Source organism: Amphiura filiformis, chromosome 10 (genome assembly GCF_039555335.1).
Source record: "Amphiura filiformis chromosome 10, Afil_fr2py, whole genome shotgun sequence".
Taxonomy (NCBI): domain Eukaryota; kingdom Metazoa; phylum Echinodermata; class Ophiuroidea; order Amphilepidida; family Amphiuridae; genus Amphiura; species Amphiura filiformis.
In genome coordinates, this window is record NC_092637.1 from 23,448,582 (window position 1) to 23,465,333 (window position 16,752).

Below are 16,752 nucleotides of genomic sequence, written 5' to 3' on the forward strand. Positions count from 1 at the left end.
CAATAACCTGGTTTTTGGTGTGAATTTATTTTGCCTCATCATACATGTACATAAGGGTATCAATAAAGCACCATTTCCTTTTGCCAGCCATCACTACTAGGCTGGTCGAGTGCTGATCCGTCGGAACACGCTTTTCAATATGGAATAAATGCTAACCTCATCGTGACATCATCCAAGCAGCAAAGTTCATCCCATTGGAAAAGCGTTATCCAACGGATCTACAGTCGACTATTCTGCTACCCATGGCCAGAAAATTGCTTATCTAAGTTTGTTGCACAACATATATTTATTACTGCAACCACTCGGGTATAAGCCCACCCACCCTAGACGGCAGATTTCACTTCGAAAATGGGGGTGGGCTTATCGGGGAAGGGCTAGTGCTTGAATTTAAAAATAAGAACAATCACCCCCCATTTGTATATGTCTAATGTGCCAGTAATTTCTATCATCTATGTCAATTTCTTAAAATAATAAGGGAATGTTAATTATCAACTGATACTTTTTTTATATTTGTTCTTAAATATGAGAGCAAAGCATTGATTTGATTTAAAAACTTGGCCAAAATTTAGTAATGGGCTTATACCTGAGTGCACCCTTGTTCCCAGAATGTTTTGAAAATAGGGGGTGGGCTTATAGCCGAAGGTGGGCTTATACCCAGGTGGTTATGGTATTTACCAAATTCCCCAAACTCCTGGTCTGTGACATAAACTTTGACATAATGTGGGAATTTTCACACAATGTATTAAAGCTCATGTAGTGTTGTGTACTTTGCCAATTTTGAAATACCTTGGGATACCGGCTAATTTTTTTAAATTTGTGATTTTTCTCGCAGTCCTATACATGAATGAACATAATTATTTGAGGATTTATTATTTACGTGGCATGTGTGTTAAGCGGGAAAAGCACAAATATTAATGTTCTGTGAAAATGCCCACTTTTACAGTATTCATGTGCCATGGGGAGGGCTAAATTGGGATGAGCAAGAAATAATAAAAAAAAAAAAAAAACTAAAGTATATGGGATGCTATACAACAGGCTGTATCAAAATGATTGATACACAAATAGTTGTGATATTTGCAACATAGAATTCTCTTGAAATGACAAAAGTTTATATATTGATCCACAATTGGGTTATTTTGTGTTGCAGTCTTGTACATACTTGTACTTGAAACTTGGGTAATAATCATTTTGATACAACCTTATAGTAGGCCAACATATGGCTATACATAGTGATCAAAAAAACTACCAAATACAAACAAAACTAGCAAAGTTTTAATTTAAAGCATGAGCAAATTTTGGGAGTTATTTTATTTATTACATGGAGACTTCTGGATACACAATTGGAATTTAGAAGTTAGTTAAATCCTGTTAAAACCGATATCAATGTATTGTTCTCATCAAAAGGTTTCAGAAAAGAATAGTTTAATCTGCCTCCGACATACAGTTCCCGAGTTATAGGCAAAAGGTCAAATTTTGGGGTCCACAGGTGTCCACAATTGAAAAATGCTCCTTTTTTCATCCAATACATTGTTTTGGATGTTTTGTTCCATATCAATAGGTCAATGGTCAAAATAGGTCATATAATATCAACATGCAGGGCTCAATTGATTTTGATCTTTTTTGCCCATGTTACTAAGATAACAACCCAGCAAACATTGTAATATTGGCCCAGTAATGGCTTAAACCGGTCTACTTCTGGCAATACCGGACACGGCTGACGGAATAACGCCAGTACAAATCCGATACTGGTTAATGTTTGGCCGCCGTTTTCTTATTAGGATAAGCTGTGCCGTACTTGGTCCATTATTGGGCCAATTGAAGACTACCTGAATATGGCATCGAGCCGGCACGTACATACTGGCCCAGTTGCGGCAGAAACTTGTTGGCCGGGCTTGTAGGCCCAGAGTACCGGCCCTGTATTGGCACAATGTTGCATTAATGTGGGCGTGGTTTTGAAACCCTGACATTTTTACTATCAAAATACAATATTTGATCATTATCACCTTCATTTTGAAGGGCCACATGTTATTATTATTATACAGAAGAGGCAACGAGTTTACGCTTGTTCCGAATATTTCATTTACTGCCTTGTAAAGAATGTAAAGAATCTACGTGAGCAAGGCATAATTCTTATCTGATGACACCATAGAATATATATTTCATTTATCAATGGCTCAGTTTTGTGAGCTTAGTTTGTTATCGAACTTAAATACTTTGCACATCAGGTAATACAAATTCAATTATGCTGAGTGCAAGTAAGTTTCCTTTTCGAAGGAAATATCTGGTTGAACAGGTGAAACTGACCAATAATGCCTGAACCAGGTAAAAGAGGAATAGAAGAACAATGCACAGCTAGACGTGGACCAAAAAAAATAAAATAAAATAAAAAGGACCAAAATTGGACCATTACCGTTTACTTACGGTTTCATAATGGGAATATATTGGCAATATTATATTGGCCCAGTACAGTATTGAATAAATTGGACCTGTACTGGGCCAATTTCAACCCATTTTGGCCCAGTGCTGGCAATATCTATTGGGCCAGTCGAATGCCCGTGTGCACGACCGTACCGGACCAATACAGGCTGCCATTCTTGGTCCATTATAGCAGCTTTTATAGAGCCAGTATCGGGCCGATTGTGCAATGTTTGCTGGGAAAGGGGTAACAAAGCACCCGAGATATGGTAAACTTCTTTTTTTCTAACTGTTTTTGCAAGCAGAGCACTCTGAGACCATTTTTATTAAAATCAGAGAATTTTTAAATGTGTCCCCCCCTGTGGAATCCAAATTTTGACATTTGACCTTTTCCACTATAACTGTACATCTGAGATAGGTCAACCTAAAATTATCCTTATGACAAGAGGAATACATTGACATGGTTTCTAACGAAATTTGACCAACTCTGAAATTTCACCCCTGCATAAACAGCCTTTTGGATTCATGCAAATTAGGCACTGTTCCACGCTCCTGTGAGATGTTGGCCCAATGGAGTAATATTCTAAGTCCAACATGCTCCAAGAGCATGTTTTGAATCACACGGCTCCAGGAGCATATTATATGCTCCTGGAGCAGTGTGCATTCAAAACATGCTGCTGGAGCATGTTGGACATGCTCCTTGAGCATTGCGCATTCAAAACATGCTCCTGGAGCATGTTGGACTTAGAATATTACTCCATATTATTCATGCTCAGAGCAGCTCTTCCTGGAGCATAATTTAGGACCAAAATCTCTTTGAGATTTTGGCCCAAAATTATGCTCCAAGAGCAGTTGCTCCAGGAGCATGAATAATCTGGAGTAATATTCTAAGTCCAACATGCTCCAGGAGCATGTTTTGAATGCACACTGCTCCAGGAGCATATATATGTTGGACATGCTCCTTGAGCATTGTGCATTCAAAACATGCTCCTGGAGCATGTTGGACTTAGTTAATTACACCAGATTATTCATGCTCAGAGCAGCTCTTCCTGGAGCATAATTTAGGACCAAAATCTCTTTGAGATTTTGGCCCAAAATTATGCTCCCAGAGCAGTGCTCAGGAGCATGAATAATCTGGAGAGTATTCTAAGTCCAACATGCTCCAGGAGCATGTTTTGAATGCACACTGCTCCAGGAGCATATATATATTGGACATGCTCCTTGAGCATTGTGCACTCAAAACATGCTCCTGGAGCATGTTGGACTTAGTTAATTACTCCAGATTATTCATGCTCAGAGCAGCTCTTCCTGGAGCATTATTTAGGACCAAAATCTCTTTTGAGATTTTGCCCAAAATTATGCTCCAAGAGCAGTTGCTCAGGAGCATGAATAATCTGAGTAATATTTAAGTTCAACATGCTCCAAGAACATGTTTTGAATGCACACTGCCCAGGAGCATATATATATTGGACATGCTCCTTAAGCATTGTGCATTCAAAACATGCTCCTGGAGCATGTTGGACTTAGTTAATTACACCATATTATTCATGCTCAGAGCAGCTCTTCCTGGAGCATAATTTAGGGCCAAAATCTCTTTGAGATTTTGGCCCAAAATTATGCTCCAAGAGCAGTTGCTCCAGGAGCATGAATAATCTGAGTAATATTCTAAGTCAACATGCTCCAGGAGCATGTTTTGAATGCACACTGCCCAGGAGCATATATATGTTGGACATGCTCCTTGAGCATTGTGCATTCAAAACATGCTCCTGGAGCATGTTGGACTTAGTTAATTACTCCAGATTATTCATGCTCAGAGCATTATTTAGGACCAAAATCTCTTTTGAGATTTTGGCCCAAAATTATGCTCCAAGAGCAGTTGCTCCAGGAGCATGAATAATCTGAAGTAATATTCTAAGTCCAACATGCTCCAAGAGCATGTTTTGAATGCACACTGCTCCAGGAGCATATATATGCTGGACATGCTCCTTGAGCATTGTGCATTCAAAACATGCTCCTGGAGCATGTTGGACTTAGAATATTACTCCAGATTTATTCATGCTCGGAGCAGCTCTTCCTGGAGCAGCTGTTCCTGGAGCATAATTTAGGACCAAAATCTCACAGAAGTACAACTACTTGGATATTGTGACATTTGATGTTTTTTGCAAGCTTTTGGGAGATGGACGCATGTGAAATGGATTCTGTTGCATTTAGTAGTGGGTAATTTCATATTTAGACTGACCTATGATTACACTAGGGGCTATTTTAACGTGCCTCACTGTCACGTTCGTGCAATGAGATAAAAGTGTTGATGAAGTAGAGTGCGTTTCAAAAATAAAAATATTGACATTTTTACCTGCATGTGACCGTAAGGCTCTACCATTGTCTACTATTAAAGCATATCTACACGGATTGTTAATTGTCACTGTACAAATATTTTATCTCGGCACGTACGTGACAGTGAGACACGTTAAAATAGCCCCTGGATTACACAGTGTATAGTGCTATCTACTGAAGATAACAGACACACTGATCAGCATGCGGTGTAAAGTGCTATCAACTGCAGATAACGTATATACCACTGATTACAGTGTATGGTGTTATCTACTGAAGATAACAGGCACACTGCTGATCATGCAGTGTAAACTACTATCAACTGAAGATAACAGATATACCACTGATTACATACCGTATAGTGCTATCTACTGAAGATAACAGACACACTGCTGATCGTGCAGTGTAAAGTGCTATCAACTGAAGATAACAGTGTACCGTACGGTGCTATCTACTGAAGATAACAGACACACTGCTGATCATGCAGTATGAAGTGCTATCAACTGAAGATAACAGATATACCACCGATTACATTGTATGGTGTTATCTACTGAAGATAGCAGACACACTGTTGATCATGCAGTGTAAAGTACTATCTACTGAAGATATTAGATATTACAGTCATCTTGGGCTATTTAAATGCAGGCACTTAATTTAATGCCCTGTGGCCAGATGGGTGCTGACATTACAGGTTGCAGACAGGATGGGTCACATGGGCATTAAATTAAGTGCCTTAAATAGCCTAGGATGACTGAGAGTGCTGATCTACTGAAGATAGCAGACACACTGCTGATCATGCAGTGTAAAGCCTCAACTGAAGGGTTATTAGTCAATAAATACAGCAACTTATAATATTTACAGTAATTTCATGGCCAAACTGGAACACTATAAACGCTAGTGGCTCCGCGTTAAACACGCACGAATATACAGTGCACAACTTATAAGTTCCCCCTAATGCTTTTTGAAATAAATCGAAAATTATTTAACGAAATGTAAAATTGTAAAAAGCTATGAGTAACCTTATTTGTTTTACAAATCTGGGCCAATTTGTAGTGTCACACATCATTGCGTTTGGCCACAATGGTTCATTATGTAAAAAAAGAGGGAGTTTTAAAAGTTGCACCTGAGTCCATAGGAGTCAATTGTCAAACAATACGGTATGTTAGGCCTGTCCATGTGTTTGTAATGGAAATAAAACTTAAAGTCTAGATGTTTAGTAGGGGATGTGTCCTCCTGCACTGTTGACAAGTGCATTGCAACGTCGCCGCATGCTGCTTATTAAATTCCGGACCCGTTGCTGGTCCATGTTGTTCCATACATGTTGGATTGCTCGGGTTAGCTCTTGCAGTGTTGTGTTTTCATTGATAAGGTGCTCTCGGCTGATTTTTCACCTCTCCTGTCAACTGAAATTTTGTTCTCAATTTTTGAATTGCATTAGGCGCAACTCCCATACGACGAGCAATTTCTTTCACCGGTACATTTTCATCCAGCAAACCTATTGCTCTACCGCGAAGAAATTCGGGCAAACGCGGCATTATTAAAATGTGACTTTTCACATGTGATGAACTACTGGCGATGTGGTCTATTCTCACTGCAGTACATATCCCTTCCATCTCAGACATTTATCATTAAAAAGAAAAGAATAAAACACCTGCTTTGCTTTTCAAGAAGAAGAAGAAGAAGAAGAATACCAAAGATTAAGTTTTCTTATACAAACACATGAATATCCCTGGCCTACTGTATTGTTTGAGAATTGAGTCCTATGGACTCAGATGCAACTTTTAACACTGTTTAAAACGGTCTCCTTTTTTTACATAATGAACCATTGTGACTGAACGCAATGACATGTGACGCTAAAATTTGGTCCACATGTGTAAAACAAATAAGGCTACCCATATAATTTTACAGATTTGCATTTCGTCAAATAGTTTTCGATTTATTTTAAAAAATATGTAGGGGGGAACTTATAAGTTGTGCACCCTATATAACGCGGTACAGAAGAAAGCATACACGCGCCTTACATTGCGTACACGCTTAGTACGCTACATGGACGCAACGCGCATGCTCCAGTTTGGCCAAGAAATTACTGTAAATATTATAGTTTTAATCCATAAACCTTACCCTAAATGTCACCCTTACCTGTAACCTAAGCCCTAACCCAGACTCTAAAATAGCAGTCAGTTGGTCACTTTTAGTTCCATTCCATGCATGTTTCAGAATTATCACCTACCAGCCCAGTCTAATTAAAAAATGACCCACCACTAAATGCACCAGAATCTATTACATGTACATATGCACCCATCTCCTAAAAGCTCACACAAAAATATCAAAAATTACAGAAAATCCAAGTGGAACATTGCCTAATTGGCATAAATCCAAAATGGCCACTTATACAGGGGTGACATTACAAAGTTGGTCAAATCTTGTTAAAAAGCCGACGATACCAATTTATTCCCCTCGTCATAGGGATTGAGTATACAGCTCTTGAGTAATAGGGAAAAGGTCAAATGTCAAAATTTGGGTACCACAGGGAATAAAGATGTAAAATTCTATGATTGTGAGAAAAACAAACTCAGATTGCTATGCTTGCAAAAACATTTTAAACAAAGAAAAGTTTGTCATATCTCAGGTGGTTGTTACTTTGGTAACATGCAGTGGGGGTAAAATCAACAAATTATGCTGAAATTTGCCCCTAAAAGTAGACAATTCCCTAATTTTGGGTTTTTAATGGGGGAACAAGGGGGAAAGAGTTCTGACTGGGGGAATAATTTGAAACCAGTTTCATTAAAATTAGAATATTTTTCAACTGTAGCTGCCTGTGGACCCCAAAATTTAACCTATCACCTTTTTGCCTATAACTCAAGAACTGTATGTTGGAGACAGGTCAAACTATACTTTTTCCCCATTCTTATATGGATATTATCCAGAGTGGAATAACTTTGAAATCTCACACATGCATAAGTGGCCATTTTGGATTCATGCAAAAATTAAGCATTGTTCCACTACTTTGACTTCTGGTGAATTTTATTGATATATTCTTTAATATGTTTTTCTGAAAAGAATGGATGATAAATAGAACTTGCCCAATTTGCAAAACCGCAATGCCCCTCAAATAGCGAGCGAGTTCTATTCGCAAAACGTGATACCCCTCTAATAGCAAGCATCTTAGATCATTGTATGAGGGCCTGCTTGGAAAGCAGTGGTTGCCACTGAAGTAGTTTAAAGATTTCACAAATCAAATCAAACCGGTATAGGAGTCGAGCTCACAGCCTGTCTGTACTAGGTGGTTATATGAATTATGTTGCAATTAGTGGTGGGTTATTCAGGTTAAGCCCTTATTTACCTTTGACTGGGCTACCTCTTCCACAACAGTTTAAAAAAACCACAATACAGTGTCATTCATGTGAAGTCACAAATCTAGCACTCCAGTTCTTAAATATAGTCTGATAAAATGTCACTTTAATATATTACCAAAGATAATTCATTTCACCTCTTGATTTTTGCTGAATACTGGTACTTTACATTATACTATAACATTGTTTGCCAAATGTGTAGATTGAATGACCAACAAGAAAATGTACGCTCTATACAAAAAGCATATTTGTTTATGGCAGCTATCATTCATGAGATGCATTGTAGATTGATGTCCTGAGGTCCCTTTTTCAAATCATCATGCCCCTGTGAAACAAAAAAATAAGAAGAAGAACATGATTATTTAAAAAGCTTGAATTATAAAACCATTTGATGTATGAGCAATATTATTGCATGCAATGCATAGATGAAATCTACCAACATGAATTTCAACCAATGAATTTCTTGGATCTTGTATTCTATATCTACCTGTAGAAGTTTAAACTGGAGCTGGAGGTATGATTGGGAGGTCTATTTTTGGAGTCAGGGTACTGTGTCAGAACATTCAGAGCTAGAACAGATTTGAAAGCTGAAGTTGTCTGATGAGTAACGGGGGAAAGGTGGCGCAGCAGTACAGGTTCTACCTCAATAATCAGAGTTTGCAAGTTTGAGCCCCAGCAGTGCCATCGTGTTGTGCCATTGTATTGAACAAGGCGCTTTACTTCACTTGCCTTTCTCTACCCAGGGGTGAAATGGGGAGCTGTTAGGAATATTGTCCATTTAGTGCCGTCCAAATGCTTTAGGCATTGTATGGCAGCTGACACATTCTAACAACAGCGGAATAAATTTAAAGCGCTTTGTTACATGTGAAAGGCGCTGTATAAATGGCAACATTTATTAATATTGGATGTAAGCAAGTTGTTCCACTCTTTTACTGAATGAAAGAATTGAACATTGTACAATTTGTATCGTCTGAACATTTTCCCCAATACTTGACTTGGCTATGAAACTGCTTAACCCTAACCGCCTCAGGGTTTTTTTTTCTATTGGTTGGGAAAGAAGGAAGGAATAAAGAGAGAAAACAAAGAGAGAAGTTGTTTGCTCTGGGTGGGATTCGATTTATCCCAATTTTCAACAATTTGTTTTCTGTATTTAGTTTTGATGTTGACTGTAGTCTACTTACCAATTTACAGCAGCAGATCAATTGTATCTTCACAGACTCTTTATAGAGATAATTAATCCATTTCCACATTTCCACACATTGATAAGCTAGGTCAACTGCAAACCAAACACACACAAACATAAAAGCATTTAATATAAAATATGACTAAGGGACCTATCGTTATTTACAGCAGGGGGGAATGGGCGTTTTGGAAAAAATATCGACAGGAAAATTCGCGTCCACTCAAAAGTTTCGGATACCCCCTTGTTTTCCTGGGGTGCACCGCTCAGTCCGACACGCCGCTAGTCCGACAACACAAATTTCCTATACGAAAAAAAGCATGCGCTAGTCTGAAAATGAAAACCACTGCAACAGTCTGACACGCCGCTAGTCCGAATCTGAAAACAAAGTTTTCATTCCGACACGCCGCTAGTCCGAATCCGAAATACACTGCGCTAGTCCGAATTTGGAAAACACTTCTTCAGTCCGACACTGCGCAAGTCCGAAACTGAAAACCATGGCGCTAGTCCGAAACTGAAAACCATGGCGCTAGTCCGAAACTGAAAACTACAGCGCTGAAAAACACTGCGCTAGTCAGAATCTGAGAAACATTGCGCTAGTCCGAATATCAGACTAGCGCAGTGTTTCCCCAATTCAAATTCGGACTAGCGCAGTGCTTTTCAAATTCGGACTAGCGCAATCGTTTTCAGTTTCGTACTAGTGTGCAGTGATTTTTAGATTTGGCGCTGTCTCAGACTGAAAGAGTGTTTTCCAGATTCGGACTAGCGCAGTGGTTTTCAATTTCGGACTAGCGCAGTGTTTTTCATTTTCGGACTAGCGGCGTGTCGGACTGGCAAATTGTATTTTAGATTCGGACTAGCGGCATGTCGGACTGGTGCAGTCACTGCAGTGCATTTCATATTCGGACTAGCGGCGTGCCGGACTAGCGGAGTGTCGGACTAGCGGCGTGTCGGACTAATGGCCTGTACCTGTTTTCCCGAATTTCTCCGTTTAAAACTTAAAAATCCCCCCTCCTGGTTCAACAAAAAATTTTGCATTCCCCCCTCAAGAAACAAAAAAATGTTGGGTTCCCCCTCAAAATGCCCATCCCCCCTGTCGTAAATAACGATCGCTCCCTAACATTTATAGACTAACATTGCCTATCCAATATTGTGTCATAATGGATGGGCCTGGGGGATTGGCTGGCAAATATTTTGATTTTGAATCTAGCCAAAAGACAAAATCCTTTAATTCTCAATCAGAGTAATTTTTTGTTTACACGTAAAATTGTTTTTTCCCCTAAAAAATGAAGTAACTTTTGTAAGGACATCCCTGTTGTTTCTTAACCGGCACAAACATCTAAGCAGTAGAATCGTGTTTTTAGTTTGCGCACTTGTAGTACGCAAACCCATTATCATACGATCATCAAGGACAAGTGTGCTGCTGTTGTCGGCGCATGCGCGCTGTCTTATGCTGGTTTCATACTTGCCGCTTTGAAGATGATTTTGCTTCACTGCGCAGATGACACGTAATCGGCCAATCAGATTGGTCTGTTGTTATGATTGTGACTTGCCCACTTCCGTGTTTATGCTCTGCACGCTCTCAAAATGTAAACAAATGCCGTTCTTCTCTGACAAAAGCCGTAGTTCGTACCATGGACGAATTAAATTTAAAACATTTTTTTTATACTAGGCATTTAAAACACAATAGAGGCCGTCAGCGTGACGTCATTTGCCGCCATCTTGTGGGTACAGGCTGCGATGGTCGTTCGATCTCCATGCGTGAACAGCAAAATCACCGTGGTGATGCGTGATAACAGCTGCGTGGCAAGCTGCGCCCTGCGCGTAGTGTCCGACGCAGAATCACGCGTATCATTTGTACCCACAAGATGGCGAAAGGCTGACGGCCTCTATACCAGTACCTTTTACAGTTCTATGCAATCATGATCCTTTGATTGCCTGTAGTCATGGTAGTGTTAGTGTTAGGCCTATAATTTGGTTCATCAAGTTCGGTAGTGACCTAGGTGCTTATTTTGCTCGCCGCCCCAGACAAACAAGTACCTAGACCAGTGACTTTGACATGGACGCATACCCGGACGCAAGCAAGCAGATTATCTTCGCGTCTACAGAACATGTTGCATTTGACGCGAGTAATAATGGCGCAACAATCACGCAAACGAGCGCGTCTTTCTCTCCAGACATGAACGCTTATTTCTCCGCGTCCGACCACCCGACCAAAATCACCTTGGATACGTGGCTTCACCTACTGCCATGGTTGAGTATGGGCACTCATAGGTCTAGGTGGTATGTCTATGCTTGCCGCAGTATCGAACCGCGCGCGTAAAGTTAAACACCATGTACACGTACGCGCACACGGGCGATTTGTCAGCACGCTTGCGGCACAACCGCGAAAGAGCATTGATATCACTACCAAACTTGAGGTGAACCAAATTATAACTTTTCAATAGAGGTAGTCATTGACATTATTGTGACGTCAACGCCGCCATCTTGTGGGTATGAGTACCTTGTTGCTAAAGTTGGTTTTTTTAAACTTCCGTGGTCGGGGTACGCGCTGGTGAATTGCGATCGCGTAAAAGTGACAAGGTCGCCTACTACACGCCGAACAGACAACCAATGGGTCAACCGACTTGTTGTCAAGTGCGTTGATCATCCAATCAGCGTGATTGTTTATTTTTTCTGTGTGTACGCTCGTAGACGCTTGGCGCACAGCTCGGACCACGGAAGTTTAAAAAAAATAACTTTAAGATCACCGCGTTGACGCTTGACTGAAGAGGTGCACAACGCGTTGCGACTACCGCGTAATCGAGGACGTAATGTCTATCGCATGGCATGCAGTACGGCAGGACCCACTAGATGGCGGATCCCGCGGAAAAGGCTATTGCTGTTGCCGATTGCCCAGACCATTTCGTTCTAATTTCCGGCAGAAACCTAATTAATTAACCTCAGCAAGGTCAAGGACAATGTCAGGAATACGTGTAAGCTCATGAACATATTAAATGAATACATGAATAACGTCCATGTTAACATGTAACATCACGACATGAACATAAGCACATGCCAGTGCATCTCACAATTACAAACACATGAACATGTAAGCTTACAAAATTAAACATTGACTGGCCCGGGACCGGACGGGACTCAGTCAGGCCGATCAGACAGTCACATTTCTCTCAGAATTCAGCCCCGGCTTCAGCTCACGACAGGCAACTGCAGACAACAAGGCTAGTGGAAAGGTTTGTGTACTCAAAGGAATGATCAATCATGATTTCGATCAGGCGACAGGAATGCACATCCGTATTAATTTACCATGGCATGACCCGGAAGTTTTTGACTGGTTAAAAAAAAAAAAAAAAAAAAAACATTGACTGTAACAACTATCCGATGTCCTCAACATTTACCCGCAAAAATCGGTTTCGAATTTCGCTTTTATCAACATTCGATTCCAAAAACAAGTATAATGTTTTTATTGTTTTAAATACCTTGTTTCTGCCGTGTGCCCGATTCTGCAGCAATAAAATATATCCATTTAGCCCGGCCATTTGGTTCATCTTTGTTGACAAGCTCCGCTGAAATTGAAATCCGTCGATGTGTGTGCCTGCAAAATCTCTTTGTGTTTCGCCGCCGACCCTTCGCCCCGCCCACAATTTCTTAAAACTTTTTACAGATTTTTATCTGTCCAGGCTCCGACGTCACTCTGCCCTAGCGACCAGGCTGCCCTAGCGACAGTGTGACATTTTGGTCAGATAAAACTGCCTTCGTTGCTCACCCCATCTATCTAAGAGATCAAGCACTAATTATGCATTCAGAACTGGTAAGACTGATTTACGTTGAAGTGTTCTGATTGGTCCGCAATGTTAATATGAATATTTATCTCGAAATGTCAATATGAATATTAAAGTCATAATGTACGATCTTTTTTCAGAATTTACCTTTATTTTTTTCAAAAACGATTTTTGGGAATATTTGTAATACTTACACATGTTCTAACTTAAATCTATAAGCAAGCTGTCAAATTCGTCCTATTTGTAGTAAAACGGGACGATTTTCTGTTGGTCCGACATAAAGTCATAATTTTTAGATTATGACTTTATGTCGGCCACGATCGCAAACCGTAGTCTCGTACAAAACTAGCTTGGTTACGCTCCCTCCACATGTGGAGGGAGCGTAACCAAACTGGCCGCGTAGGAGACTATACTCTGAAGCCGCACTCGCTCTCCTAATCCAAATAGTGCGAGATGTTTCGAGTGATAGAGGTGAAGATTATGATGTTTCTTTGCAAATTCCCAATGTTTTCGCGTCCAAATGTATTGGGAACTTTCATAATGATTGTAAATTATCATTTTAGAAGAAAAAAAGAAAAATCTAAAAATTTAAAAAGATCGTACATTAAGGCTTTAAGTAGATATCATGAATACGTAATGAAGTTCGGTCGTCTTTCATCTTTGTCAGGTCGAAGTATATAATAGTGATTGTGAACCGTTCGATCGGGAAAAGTGGTGGCGCTATATTAATAATTAATCAAACCAGCAGGGACACGATACGATGATTCGATCTTTATTGAATATTTTTTTATGATATTTTCTGATTACTTTAAACAAACAGAAAGAGACAAAAATAAGATAAATGAATACATAATATTTTAAAAATGTATTTTATTTGACAAAACATTTTACAAACAATACAAGAATGCCTACAGCTCTTGGTTAAATCATTGACGCCTCAGTACCTTGCGATGCCGTGTTGCTTATCAACATACATGTACAGACGGAAAAGTAACAAGGCACCTATAAACTATATTCATTAATGTATCAGGTTGTTCTTCACATACACAGGGCTGTCAACTCTCACGCATTGGCCGTGAGTCTCACGCATTGGGTCACTTTCTCACGGTCTCACGCCAGGGTAGTATAATCTCACGCCGAGGTAGTAAATCTCACGCAAAAAGGTGGAAAATGAGTAAAATCTCACGCATCGTCATAAATAATTTGTTGCTCCTTTTTTATATTTTGATCCCTGTGTATAAAAGTTTTGATATTTGACCTATTCGACCTAATAACTCCTGCACTAAGCATTATAGAAAATATGACAATTGATTTTTTTATTCCCTGTGATGAGAAGAACAATTTGAGATAAATTACATTATGACAGGACTATTTTTATGTTTTGGCCCTATTGTGACTATTGTGACCTCGTGGGAGTCACAAGAAAAAAATGGTACAAATCAAGTTTTATCCTTTCATTGTTTAAGGATGCCAAAAAGCATTAGTTCCACTATTAGCATAAGAAAATCCCAAACTCATAGCGCCCTGTACTATTATTCACACAATTTAAGTTCATTCAGATTGTGTGTTTCATTTACGATTATTTGCATTACATAGGCTCGATAAGGCAACTGTGGTGTAATTGCGTTGTGTTAAGGAATCGGATAGCAAGGTTTGGATAGTATTTTTGTGGGAGCTGAGACAACATCAGACATATCGAATTGCATTCAGAATAATCCTTTACTAATTGTATGTAAATTCATTAATATTTGATATGAAGTAATCTTTATAAATAATGTTGTATACTTACAGTGTATGTAGCTTGATTGAAAAGCTGACCATTAATTGAAAACTGTGACCTCTCATATTGAAGATATACAAATCCAAAAAGACTTACATTTTTTGGTGTTTCGAGGAAATAAATATATATCTTCATTACGAACGGTCAAAAGTGACATACGGCTTTTCATCCCAGCTCCATACACTTTAAACACATATATCCGAGCCCTTAACAGAACAAAAAGAACAAAATACATAACATCTTAACTTGAAATAAGCCATCTCGATCCGAAAAGGATAAGTCAATCTGAAGAGGACGAGGGGCCTATTCACCCAATAATTCTTTGACCAACTTATCACATCCTCTACAGCAGTTCTTGTCGCATATAGTAGGAAACAGTCAGAAGTGAAATTTATGTTACGTTGCCCACAAAATATTCGGGTCAAGCTCGTGTATTTCTATGATCTCTTTTTCAAACCTAAGTACTTCAACATAAATCTGACGTCGTAATTGGATTCAAGAAATTGTTGCCAAAATATGCATACGTTTGTACAGGTCCGAACGTTTCCATATTTAAAGGAAATCACGTCAGCAATAAAATGATTGAATTACCACCTTTACGTGGGCGCGGTGGTCAATCAAACTATGGGGATATTAGCGGTAGGGTTATTACTGGATAAAATACACTTTACTTTATATGCATAGCTATTTCTCATTTTGCTACAATGTCTACAGTGGTCTATATATCACTTTGTTAGTACGGGATATTAGTGTATATATTGGAGCCATCGATAACGTGACATGCATATCAGTCAGACAGACACTATAGGGAATGGTATTGGTTCATGAGCACTAGTTAAATTTACTTTAATATTCTCATTAATTTACTCATGAGTTCAACACTCTCTTCAAGTTGATGCATTTTATTTTACGGTCCTACTAAGGGTTTTCATCCAGCATACCAAAATGCCATACCAAAACAATCTAATGGCTAAACAAGTCGTAGTTTCCTTCTTTACGCTCATTTTACTGATAATACTTTTAACCCACCACTTTTTGTTAGGGTTGAGGCCGATATTGTCAAACTAGGTTTAGGCGATGGTTGGTGAAGCTCACCATAGGCCTCTACGGCAGTCTATAATATCGAATTGATTAATTCGAATTAAATAATCCATCGAGTGGCCATGGGCAGCGACATTAGACATGATACAAGACTACCAAGTGTCAGGTGATGGACCGTACACACACACATGAACATGATGAATAGGCAATTTCTTGATAATGTTCATCAAGGTTACTGAAAACTTACCTAGCTAATTTATTATACAGCCGGGGTCTCTGCCTTGTTAATATGTTAAGAAAAACTTAATTTAGAAAATATCTACTGACGGCAATAACATCCATGAATGGGCAGTCTTTTTATGTTCTCACAAAAAATAAAACAATCCAACATTTTGGTCTAAACATTGGACAATGTTACTGCTGTCCTATTCAAAAGCACAATAAGACCACCTACAGCGTTGAGCTCACCTTTCCAGACTTCCTGTCTACTGGCAGTAATGTATACTGCCAGCGCTAGCATCAATGAATTGTTTAAAACAAATTAATAAATTCGGTATTATACATGTAGACTGTACAGTATATTATTTTATTTCCCTCTTTTGAAAGAATATGGACTTTAAACTTCATATAGTAAGATTGCAATAGACATTCTACGGAAGCATATTAGTGCCAACAAAAAAAAATAGAAATATTATTGCGAATATTCGCAATAATTATTGCGAATATTAGCAATGTTATTGCGAATATTCGCAATAATTATTGAGTATAAAACTATCGACAGTAGATAGCTGGTGCAAAGTAGAGTAGATAGTGTGTGAGAAAAACCTTTCTAAAGTAGATAGCAAAGTGTGAATAAAACTATCAACAGTA

General features: G+C 39.0%; 1 long non-coding RNA gene across 2 annotated transcripts; it reads right to left on the bottom strand.

Annotated features, from left to right (window-relative positions):
• Positions 1–7,297: 7,297 nt before the first annotated feature.
• LOC140162661 (uncharacterized) lies at positions 7,298–12,978 on the bottom strand. 2 transcript variants are annotated; one of them, XR_011860318.1, is made up of 3 exons: positions 12,759–12,978; positions 9,281–9,375; positions 7,298–8,424 (listed from the first exon to the last, which is right to left on the bottom strand). It is a non-coding gene; the product is annotated as an uncharacterized lncRNA (long non-coding RNA). The 2 variants fall into 2 exon arrangements; XR_011860319.1 differs by lacking the exon at positions 12,759–12,978 and adding an exon at positions 12,381–12,600.
• Positions 12,979–16,752: the final 3,774 nt, after the last annotated feature.